We start from the raw sequence: 13410 nt of genomic DNA, 5'->3' as shown, positions 1-13410 counted from the left end.
AATTTTATTTTGTTATCTTTAAAAAATAAAATAATTGTTAGTTCTGAAAACATGTACAACACCTCTTTTATTAAATTAAGAGAAACAAATATCCATTCCCTGAACACACACATACACACACACACACACACACACACACACACACACACACACAACCCAACACCAACAATCAGAAACAAAAAAGAAAATCTTTATGGAGACCAACTGATCTAGAAGCTTCCAAAAACATAAAAACCAGAGTTTAAGTGGAGTTATCATTTAACAAGTGAGATAATGTCCCAATTAGACAATATATACTATTCAATAAAATTTCAGTTACAGGGGTTGGTTACATGTTGCTAGATAATTAACCAAAAGGGTCCTGTAGGTCCTCTTAAACTTTATGTTATGATGCTGTTAGTTAGCATGTAAAACCTTATATTAGGCTCTAATGCTAAAGATGAAACTCACCTGTGTTATTAAACATGGTAAAATTGAGCGGAGGTTCAACTAGAAAATTGACTGTGTAACTATTATTATTTAAATCACCTTCATTTTCTCCATTCTCATTTCTTATCATAACTAATTAAATTGGCATCTTGTGTATCATCTCTTTAGTGAATGCTAATGGAAACTGAGGCTAGAAATGAAAATATATACAACTTTGTACAGAGCAATGGACAAAATACCAGAGTAACTACGTTCTTCAATGATCTTGAGTAGATACATTACAAGTTCTTAGTTTAAACAAATATCTAAACTAACATTAACAAAGAAATAAATATGAATAAATATAATATATATCACTTTCTAGAAAATATATCTCTATATTTTTATCAACTTTACATTTTTCTGTAATTCTAATTAAAAAGCAACAAAAAATAATAAATATTGATTGCTAAACTCCTTGAGTCTCAGTTTTTACCCACCTTACTGTCTCCCTATAACTTCCTTGTTTGGGGACCCAGAAACAAGAGAAAAATTTAACTGAATATTCTCTCCATGCAATTGAAACATAACTTCATGTTCATTCTCTCAGAAAAATAAATAATATTATATTACCTTACAAATTAAAACACAGCAAAAAGCACAATTACAACATGAATTCCTTTTTGTTGTGGTCATCTACTATGTCTGAGGCCTATCCTGGTGTGCTGTTGATGTGACAACTGCCACCCTGTTGGTTGTAGAAGACTGATATTCCACTTCTGAGAAGCTTTCATTTGCAAATAGTTTCTTAATTCGTGGTGGGACTTTGTGTTTACTCTCCTCTTAGTGCTGAGATTCTTTATTGATTTAAACCTGTGAAGGTCTTGTGCATGCTGTCAGAGTTTAAGAGTTCATATGTATATCTGCACATTTATATTGTATGTACTTGTTTTACATCTATCAATACTCTTTGTTAAGTTATACTAATGGTTAACCTGTCTCCGTTCATTTATACAGACTTGTTTACTGTCTGAAGACATAGTTGTGATAAATAATGACAAATCAGTATACATTGTGTTAGGGCTAGACTAATGAAGTTTTTTTGATAAACATTCAGTAGAAATCGACTGCTTAAAAATACTACAGTTGTACTATACACAAAAACATGGATACAATGAAGGGCAGAAAAGAATAAATGAAACTAAAATAAAATGAGCTAAATATTTAGTGTGTGAAAGAATAACTAGAAAACTGGTACAATATATAGCCTCTGTTTCTTTGTCAAATGAGATTCATATTCAGAGAAATAGAGGGATTGTGAAGCTTCAGAATGGACAAATTTGTTTCAAAATCCCCACTACCCAAACCTATAGTATATATCTGAAGATACTCCTCAAGTAAGGCATAAAAGTGTTAATTCTTTCATTCAGCCTTCATTCATTTTCTGCTCACATACATAGATAAATCATACTTTAATCACCTTGTAAGAAAAGATGAAGGTTACCATGAAACCGAATCCAATGACAGCTGTACTCAAATATATCTTGGAACACTTTTCACACAAGTCAGGAAATGGAAATAAGTCACTTACCCTTAATAATGTAGAAGAATTTTAAAAATGAAGGAATAGAATGATAGATTATTATTTACTCATAAAATAATACAATTCTATCATCTGTGATACTAGCAGTGTACTGGAGTGTTGTTCATATTATGTGAAATAATCAGGGCAGAGAGGAAAAAAGTATTGTACATGTTCTTTTCTATTGCTTATTTACTAAAGAAAAATAGATTATTCTCTCATACAATACATCTCAACCAGCTTCCCTTCCCCTACTCCTTCCAGCTCTCCACGAAATCACTTCTCCCTCTGGTCAGAATATAACAAAATTAATTGTAAAGATGCTCAAAATATAATGGTGGCTATCATGTGTTGTAGAAATTTTTAATCCCAATCTGGAGTTTCTATTACATAGTGATCATTTAGTTCCTAGACAAAAGACACACAACTTTTATTATTTACAATAAGTCTCAAACAGCATAAGAACTGAGCAAATATCTACCTTTATGCAATTAGAATCTACTTTCTTATTGATAATTCTGAGTTATTACTTGCTATGTTTTATCTGGACTGCTCTTACCTCCAATTGGCCACCTCTCAGGGGCATGTTTTCAGGACTCACTTAACCCATGGTGGCTTCTCCTACATTCACCTTCTCCCACTAATGGTTCTGGTCCTATCTACCCCAAGCCTGGTAATCCTAACAGCCCCTATTCCCACCTATGTCTCTTCTTCCCACCTACTGGTTGTCAACATCTTTATCCAACAATCAGAAATAACTTGGTGGCAAGACCACATAGTGTCACTTGGGTCTACTTGCAGACTCTCTCCTCTTTGGGACAACTAGGGCTTGAGAAACCAGTGTTATTATAGTACAAACAGCATTAGACTGACACATTACAAGCAACTGCTTGGAGACTCAGAACATAGGAAGAAGTGGCTATATGTTCTAAATTACAGCTATAGAGAAGTAACATACTCCATGCATGAGTATATATGACAGTTGTATGCTATACATTTAAAAACTAGAATAAATGATATCAGTAGGTTTTCATCATAAATAAATACTAAATGCTTGGGCAAATAGATATGATTAGCCTGTTGTAAATACTATATAATGTTTCTTATAATGAAAATAATTAATATTCACAAATTATCAGTTAATATATCCAAATTTCATATTTTAAGCATTAATTTTTATATTTTAAAATATTTATAAATAAAAATCCATAAAATCAAAATGGTCATCAGTTCGTTCTTCATTCTTCTTTCTGTTTCTCTTTTCCTTTTCCTCTCTCATTGAGATTGAGAAATATCAGAGATAAAGAACACAGTTAAAATATAATAATCTTTTAGATGCCAGTGATTTTTTTTCTATTTTCAATGACAGAAACAAAAAATATACCTAATAGTGAAGCTTCTGGAAAAGCCATTTGTCCTTCCCTGTCTTGTATCACTTCTCAAACTTGACCTTGACCTCTTGCCTGGTCTTGAAATTCTAAGCTGGATATCTAAACACATCCTTGCATAAAACAGTTTTGTTGAAGGGTATATCAACACAGTACCTTGTGGGTATGAAGTGGTTGGTTGTGGTTATAAACTTTCACAAAGAACTTGCAGTTGTCACTTTTCAGGGATATTAGTGAATTCCAGCCACCAGGGCATAGTTGGAAGGGCTGTCTCCGATGCCATAATCAGTACTCTTCACAATAAAGTTTTTGCATCTGGAGTAGTGTCCACCCAGGGCCAGCATCACTTCCCCAGGTTTCATGAACTTGCTCATTTCTGCAGAGAACAAAGACAAGGAGCTACTCAGAAGTTTGTAAGGTGGAAGGCCCCTGAGGCAACTTCACCATGCTCCCCCATTGTAGGACCTACCACTTTAGCATGCTCCCTGCTGAATAGGCCATGCAGCCTGGAGGGTCTGCTTAGAGTCTGAAGTAGCCCAGCAGCCTGGCCACAATGGTGGCTGATTGTAAGACCCTCTCCAGGCCTCTACTCTGATGCATGTGATCTTATAAGTAAGAATTTACTTGGATATAAATATATTATCATAAGCTGTAGCAGGCAAACATTTTGGAGAAGAATTTTGACATAGAAATTTAGATAGTAGACAATAATACAGACATAAGAAATTACAAATTACATAAATCCATATAATGAGCTGTGTCGAGTAAGAAAGCCTATCGAGTTCAGAATGATTATCAGTTATTTTTCAGAGGATGAAAGGTAAAAACAGACAGGGACAACAAATGGACATGGAGAATTGGAACATCACTAAAGTGGAAACTTGGAAGCCAGTGATGAAATATCAACTCAGAAAGTATGCCCAATGGGATATTTTGTTTACTTACACTTCAGACATCATTCCCTTTCCCCATTTCTCCTCTCTAGAACCTCCTATCCCATCCCCCTCCTCCTTTTTGCTTTTTCACCATTTGAATTACATGCAAGTATTCAGGTCAGTTCTAGGTTGACAGACTAACAGTACAATAGATGCAAATAGTCAAAGAACAAGCAAGACAATAAACAAATTTCTGTGAACACTCCCATGATCACTGTTTCTAATGGCTTATTAGGATGATCAAAATATATGAGCCAACTTCCCTGTCCTAACCCAAAGTCATTTTCATTTCTGAAGTCTACTTCCTTGTTCTAGCCTAATATTTAGATTCCTGCCTGAAATTACTTCATTGTTCTAACCTAATATTTAGATTTCTGTCTGAAATTACTTCTTTTTTCTGGCCTAAGATTTATATTCCTGCCTGAAATTACTTCTTTGTTCTAGCCTAATGTTAGATTTCTACCTGAAGCCTACTTCCTTTTCTTTGGCCAATGTCATATTTCTGCCAAGCAGCCCTTTTTCTTGTCCTTGTCTCATGTCATATTTTTGCTGAGCAGCCCCAAAGGCTCTCCGACTCTCCCTGTATTTTACTTCATTAGCAAGACTGAGCCTGTCTTAGATCTATCTGAGAATAATAGAATGCCTTCCTTACCTAACATCATGGAATAGGCATTATCAAAAACAGTGTATTTCTGACTTAGGATGATAGGGCTCTGTGCAGAATCTTACCTGTTCCTGGCTATATCCAATTTAAAAAAAAAAAAAGACTGTCTTTGGTGTAGCAAATCAACATATATATATATATATATGCTATCTGTAATCAGATTCAGCAATTCAGCAGACAATCCTCTCTTTAAAATCCTATGGCAATATTTGATCTGAATACAAAGAGTTGTACAATACTTTTACTACATGGATTTTAATCAAAATTGTTAAGTTTTTAAAGAGCAAATAACCCAGGAATGTATAATGAAACCCATCACTATCTGTCAACTGTGTGAATGGCTGACTCATAGACCTATTTGGGATATTGAGGGGGAGTCATTGTTTCTTTCTTTGTCTTTTCTGTGAGACTCTAACTTGTTGAAGAACACTTCTACCTGGACCAAGAACTCTGCTGTGTTGATTATCATGCCTTAGAAACTCGGGGGAAGTAGGAAGTCGAGTCTACTCCAAACCTTAAGATCATCTACATCTAATAATCCTTGGACCTCTCTTTCCTGCCTACACCTAATCTTACTTACATCCTTCCAAAAAGAATATTTTGTGGTGAATTTATATTGATAAAAGTTTTGTAGTCAATAGAGTGAGCAAGGTTAGAGGAAGTTTTCACTTGTATGGACTAACTTCTTTGTCATTTTTTTCTTATATACTTTCTTTTTAACTTAGCACCTTCTTATGAATACCTCTTATATGTCTATCTTCCTTTGAAGCTGGATTTAATGCTCTTAGATTGTCATGTGAACATAAATAAATCATCTTTTAATATGAAAGAAAGAAAGAAAGAGAGAAAGAAAGAAAGAAAGAAAGAAAGAAAGAAAGAAAGAAAGAAAGAAAGAGAGAAAGAGAGAAAGAAAGAGAGAAAGTTAAGTATGACCAAAACACTGAATGGAATATTCTCTAGTCTTCTCCAGAGAGGAGGCACCTAATGTATTACCAAATTCCACATGGCAAACCCTGAAATGCATGTGTGTGTGTATGTGTGTGTATGCCTACATACATGCAACATTTAATCGACTCTGTGTGTCATATATATGTACACATATGTATATACATGCACACATATGTAGAGAGGGAGAAGGAAAAAGAGAGTGAGAGAGATGCAATGAATTTGATGGAAGATAAAGGAAAGGGTAGGCAATATGATTATTTTTAATTTTAAGTGAGTATTTGAAAATAATGAAATTTTAATAAATATATCTTAAGGAAAAAAAAGAGCAAATTTTTTAAAATGTAAATTATCTCAATGAACTTATTATAAATCAGGCTAATGTACATTGCAGCAGTTTTTATACACCTTAAGAACCCTATAGGCATTGTGTTCTCATGCTGGTTTTCATGATTTGTCACCAATTAGCTTTTATAGAAAATCACCAGAAAGTTGTTCTCTTCCAAAAGAAGCCTTAAAAAATACATATTACCTTTCATGAATTACTCTTATTAAAAACCTTTCTTTGCTTTAAGTAGAGTATAAATACACAATTTCTCAAAAACAGGCTGTAAGTTTGATGATGTTGAACTCTATCAATTTTTATTACTATGTAAATATCTTCAGTAGTTCCACTGTGTCATGCCACAATGGTGATTTCCTATGATATAAAGTAATTCCTACTTAGAGCTCAGATGTAAAAAAGAAAAAAAGAAAAAAAAAACACTGCATAGTCCTTCAAATTGCTACATATTCATAAACATACCTTTTACTGCAAGATTTATGTGAACAACACTCAGTATGATGCTTTATCTTTTTTCTTTTCTAAATGAGAGAGAGATTTGGAATTTTACCTGCTTAAAAGACTGTTTTCAAAGGAAGTGGTACTTTACTCATATGCTTCAGTAACTTTGAATAATGGCAAGGAAGAATTTAAAATGCTGGGAAGAAAAGCTCAGCAGGAAATAATAATACGAGGCCAACCATATGAAAAACTTGTGTGAGCAGTCAGTGGGATGTAATTATTAGCAGTATTGTTGTGGTGGGTGGGTAATGTTAGAAAAAGCTAACATGCCATAGTGGGACAGCCAATGACACCACAGGCTCACAAAGCTCCTGGCAAACAGTGTACACTTTGCACTAGTTACTGAAGAACTAGAACTGAATTTTAATCAGCTTGTTTGCCAGATGCCAGGTTTGCTTTAATATAATATTTACAATTTTAAATTTCCATTAAGAACAGGTTAAAATTTACTTGAAGTATAAATGATGTCATTGGTTTCCTGAATAAGTGATCTATTTGTTTGAAAAGTAAAAGATGTAAAGCTATGTTTCACAGAGCTAAATGTAAGATATTTTAAAATTGGTTGTGAAAGCATACAGCAAATAAAGAGTAATCATTCTTATCTGTGGAATAGAGGCACAAGGCTATAAAAGAGAATAGTCACATTAAAAGCAGGTTTCTGTATTAGTAATTGCTACAAATTATATATTATCAGTATAGAGAAGAACAGAATATAGTGAGATAATTGAAGGCATAAAACACAGTAAAAAAAAAATGCAGAATAACAAAACCAAGAGGGGTCTATTTTGACAGAAAACACATATTGTAAGACCCAAGCTAAGAAAATTGCAAAAACACATTTCAGCTATTTATATGAGTGTTGCAAAAATTATAGTGGTTGTGGCAATGATTATTGTTATATACATAGGTTAAAACTTATTGAATATTATGTTCAGAAATAATAGCATGGCCATGTCAACTACAATTCAGTGGTTCTATTATTAACATATTTATTGGGAAAAGATGAATAATTTTATGTATGTGTATGCATATACACAGCCATCCCTAGAATAGCTATAGAGAAAGTGTCTCAAAAAGTGAGATAAATTAACAACCCAAGTCAAAAGACAGAACTCTTCAATATTTATTTAAAATCAAAAATCTAACACATAATATTTAAAAAAGGCACAAACTTTAAATTCATAGATATGAAGATATTGAAAATAAAAGGCTGAAGGAAGGATGTCATATAAACAGAAACTATAAGATTGTTGGAGATCAGCATGTAGAAGAATGCAAGTCAATCCATTCTTATCTCCTTGTACAAAGCTCAAGTCCAAGTGGATCAAGAACCTCCAAATAAAACCAGATACAGTGAAACTAATAGAAGAGAAAGTGGGGAAGAACCTCGAATACATGGGAGCAGGAGAACAATTTCTGAACAGAACACCAATGGCTTATGCCCTAAGATCAAGAACTGAGAAATGGGATCTCAAAAAACTGCAACGCTTCTGTAAAGCAAAGGACACTGCCAATAGGACAAAACAACAACCAACAAACTGTGTCACGCGTGCCCACCTCGCCAGCAAGGAAGACATGGCAACACACCAGGATCCTTCCGCAGCAAACGTTTATTCCAATGTAAAGAGGAAGACTCCGGGCCCGGAAGAGGCACTGTTTATATACCCTTGGAGCAGCGTGTCCACTTCTAATTGGCTGCTTACTCGTTACCCGCCAAATCGCCCCGGGATGGGCTGTGACTTTGGCACGCTTTTACCATAGCACATGCGCGGTTTACTTGTTTACTTGGAGGAGCACCGGATGCCAGCGCCATCTTGTAATGGCGAATGCTGTCAGCACAAGCTGCGGCTTTCTACATCTCCCCCTTTTTGTTTTAATTAAGAATCACAGGCACTGGCCAATGTCCCGTGTCTTAGGCTAGTTGATGTTCTTCCATAGCCAGCAACAAAGAATGGTGAGCTCCCTGTCTTAGGCTACAAGGGTCACACACCCACACCTGGCATTCAGAATGTGTGCCCCAGGTTGTGGCCGCTCGCAATGCCCGTCATGGGGTAAACTCACAGCTCATAGTGTACCTCTGGCATATGGCATCAACCTATTCCCGTCGTTGGGACCAATGGCAGCTGGCCTGGAGATGAAAAGATGGAGCTGTCCATCTGGCTGTCCTTGGCCTGTCTAGCATGGTACCAATCATGACTCAAACTCAAGCCCGATCAAGCAAATTCCATCTTGGGGGAATAAGCGATCAAGGACTGATAGTTTAAGACAGTCTCCCTTACCCTACCAGGTGCAATGGAAACAAGTCCTCTGGGTACAAGGGCTAGGGGAAACAGAGAGAGATGCAAACACCCATCCCTGTGCAATGGAGCCATCTCCCAGGGGTGCAAGGGCTGTTTGCCTCAAATTCAGGTACCACAGCTACACAGACAAGGACCAGCCAGGCCAAGACTCCTCACCAACCCAGTGCAATGGGCAAATCCCTTGGGGTGCAATGGCTGAGGAATCTGTCTACTGGCTATTTCTTTAATCATGGATAACCAAATTTCAGGAGATGAGCCTTGTTCTAGGGCTGTAAGTGCTTGGGTAATAACGACCTTGTCACGTTTTTGTTGAGCTCTGAACTTACAAACCAACCAAAGCATGAACACTAATCCGCAACATAGGGCATACCAAACAGGCCTATTCCCACCTACTTTTTAAAGAAAGAGAAAGCTGAAGAGATCCAGGAGGAGAGTCCCTCAGTCAGGGACAGATCTAAAAGTGTTGAGTTGATGGCCACCACAGCTGCTCTCAATTTTTTGAGTGTCTCATTGAAGTTTTCTGACCAATTTCCTGCAAGATATTGAGACAATTTCCTGGACAGATTAGCTACATTATATCTAACTGGTATGGGTTTTGGAAAGGCAGATAATATGGCCCATCATTGTTCCCCCGATATACTAGGAACCTGTATCCCTTGGATCAGCACGAGGGCTGTCATCAGAGTTTGGAGGGTCCGCCTGTGTGTCATCTTCTGATTTCGCGAGTCGTCGCGTCAGTCGCTCTGGTAGCCAAAACAGGTTGTCTTCTTCCTGCGGAAAAACACAAACCACTCCCCTGGCTCTTATTAAAATAGGATCCGGGCCTTTCCATTGTCCGGTCAAGACATCCTTCCATTTGACCATCTCTTTTGGCCTGTCAGGCTCTAAACAGTGACGGTCAGCAGCCGAATGGCCCTGACTGTCCAGATTTAAAAAATTGAGGGTAAAAAGAATCATTATCTCTAACTCCTGGCCCATAAGCTGTTTTGAATTTCTTTTGAGTCTGAGGCTGACACCTCCCTAAGGAACAAACAAGGCAATAAACAAATTCTAGAAAACACCCTTCTAGAGGCAGGTCAGGACAAAAGGAATGTCTGAAATACAAGCTCCTGCCTTGCCCACTCTGTATATAGCCTTAATTTAAATGTAAATGTTTTTAATCTCAGCCTATATCCTGAGGCCTGGCCCAAAGATTATCCTTCTTGTACCAAGGACAAGTTTGTCAAGTAACCTTGGTCACCTGACTGTTGCTCAAGCCTTTGTTCCTGGGACAGTCATTTTTAAAAACTATCTAAATTTCCACATTTAAAACATCTTTTATCTTTAGTTTCTGTGCAAGCTATTGCCAGACTCTGATTGTATGAGGGCGCAATTTCATCGCAAAGACGAATGTATCTAAGTCTGCTTGTATGGTCTGAGAGCTGTGTAGGCAGTTCAACCTGATTAGCATCACACTGGCCTTCTCCTAGAATCATGTTAAGATCCCAGTCTGCATTGTCTTAATTTAAATGTAAATGTTCTTAATCTCTTCGGAGGCCTAGTGCAAAGATTATCCTTCTAGCAGGCCAGCACTGTATCACAACTTGTTTTAAATATTTTTATTTAACTCTACCTGTTGTCTCCTTTTCTATAAACATGGGCGAATCAAAAAACTCCCAAACTCAAGATTAGAACTGCCAACTGTAGCCAATGGAATACTGGCAGTTTAACTAAATTTTTAAATTTCTTTTGTAACATTAGAATATAACCATTAATTTTGAGAAGCAAAACCAGAAGCAGTGTAAACAATCTATTTTTTCTAAAATCAACACCAAGTAGATTACCTTTATGTTACAAAGTTTTGCTGCCAATTCTTACATATGAATGCATGAAGCAGCTTTTATTATCTCATTGAAGAGATACTGTTTTAAAATCTTATTTTTTATACATCTGGTTTCTGAATGACTCCAACCCTGAGTTACCATTTTAAACTAACTTTCTGTCACCAAAGTTGTAAATTTCTAATCACACCCAATAATTTAAGCCAATAGTCTATAACCAAGACATGTAGAACATTTTTATACTTTTAAAACCAATCAGAAACAACAATGAAGTGGCTATGCATCTTATATATTTAGACCAAACAAAATTTGTTGCCTTTTCTAGCTGTAATTTCAAGAGAAAAGCACCTTGTCACAGAGATTTTTCTAGGACAAAACAACTCTTAGCTTCCTTATAAAACCCAAAAAGCTACTGGTCTCTTTTAAAAGCAGCTTATGCCAACCTCAATTCCTGGAAAGGCTTTTTCAGCTCAGCTCAACTCTTAGCTACAGGCAACCTATCTGTGCACATTAAGACTGTCTTTAAAGCAAAGTTAAACTAGACCAATGGTTGTATCAAGCAGTTTTAACGATCTTTTCTTTTGAACATGCAACAAACACAGAACATTTAGACAATGAAACAAAAGGCAAACACAAACAAGTGGACATTGGCGCACCAAGGACAGACAACAAAGAAGGATATCTAAGAGCTAAATAAAGAGAAATTCAGGATGTCTCCCGAATTTCTTTCTTTTTCTAGATGAGCTCTGAAATAGCCTTTTTATTCCTTTTTGCTGACACAGCTCAGAGAGAGGACAACTGTTTTTCTAAAACCCTTTGTCTCTCTCTCATATTCAAGATGTAACTTGCTTGAGAAGCATCATGCCATAAAGCTTTCCATTCCATATACTGTCCCATATTAGGGAGAACAGCTTTTACTGTGTTTTGCCAGTCATTCGGAGTCATTGCCATAGTGGCAAATCTCTCAAGCTGCATAACTGTAAAATTAGCATCAACTCCATATTTATTAACCGATTCATCAAGTTCTTTGATAGAGGCATACTTTACAGGTGCGTGGTCATGGCCTCCCCCTGCATCCTCAAATACTGGAAAGGCTTGTAACATCCTCCTTTTGTCTTCCTCTGAAAGGAAGGAGTCTGAGCAGCGCTTGTCCGCATAAGGCAGAAGTGCGCCGGGAACATTAGGTCAAATTGTTGAAAAGCAACTAAAGAAATGTCAACATCCTAGTCATTAGGGAAATGCAAATCAAAACAATCCTGAGATTTCATTTCACACCAGTCAGAAAGGCAAAGATCAAAAACTCAGGTGACAGCAGATGCTGGCAAAGATGTGGAGAAAAAGGAACACTACTCCATTGTTGTTGAGATTGTAACTGGTACGACCACTCTATAAATCAGTATGGCAGTTCCTCAGAAAATTGGACATAATATTACCTGAGGACCCAGCTATACTACTTCTGGACATATACCCAAAAGACACTTCAATATATAACAAGGACACCTGCTCCACTATGTTCATAGCAGCCTTATTTATAATAGTCAGAAGCTGGAAAGAACCCAGATGTCCTTCAACAGAGGAACAGATACAGAAAATGTGGTACATTTACACAATGGAGTACTACTCTGTTATTAAAAACAATGCATTCATGAAATGTTTAGGCAAATGGATAGAACTAGAAAATATCATCCTGAGTGTGGTAACCCAATCACTAAAGAACATACATGGTATGAACTCGTTGATAAGTTGATATTAACACAAAAGCTTGGAATATGCAAGATACAACTCCCAGACCACATAAAGCGTAAGAAGAAGGAAGAGCAAGGTGGGGTTGCTTCGGTCCATCTTAGGAGTAACAAAATACTCATGGGAGGAAATGTAGAGACAAAGTGTGGAGCAGAGGCAAGAGTCCAAAAAGCAGACACTGTTGTGGTTGCCAGGAAGTGCATGCAGACAGGAGCCTGATATAGCAGTCGCCTGAGAGGCTCTGCCAGAGCCTTACATATAAAGAGGCTGATGCTCACAGCACACTATCACTGAACTGGTGATACTAGGTCACTGGGTTCCCAATGAAGGAGTTATTGAGAAGGCTAAAGGAGCTGAAGGAGTTTCTTGACCCCATGGGGAGAGTGACAATACCAACCAACCAGAGTGCCCTGGGTCTAAACAGCCAGCCTAGGAACACACATGGAGAGATCCATGACTCCAGCCATATATGTAGAAGAGGATGGCCTTGTTGAGCATTGGTGTGAGAGGAGACCCTTAGTCCTATGAAGGATGAATGCTCCAGTGTGGAGGAATACGAGGAAGGGGAGGTAGGAGTGGGTTTATGAGTAGGTGGGGACACATCCTCATAGAAGGAAGAGGGGGATGGGATGGGGAATTCCTGGGGGGGGGAAATGGGGAAGTGGGATAATATCTGAAATATAAATAAATAAAATATCCAATTAAAAAAAGGAAGTTGGAATGCTAGTATTTACAATGTATCTTTTCACGGAAACAAAACTCTAGGAACCAAGAAAGAAAT

This window comes from Grammomys surdaster, unplaced genomic scaffold (assembly GCF_004785775.1).
Source record: "Grammomys surdaster isolate TR1022 unplaced genomic scaffold, NIH_TR_1.0 134, whole genome shotgun sequence".
Lineage (NCBI taxonomy): Eukaryota > Metazoa > Chordata > Mammalia > Rodentia > Muridae > Grammomys > Grammomys surdaster.
The sequence above is the reverse complement of the archived record's forward strand: the minus strand, read 5'-3'. Positions refer to the sequence as shown.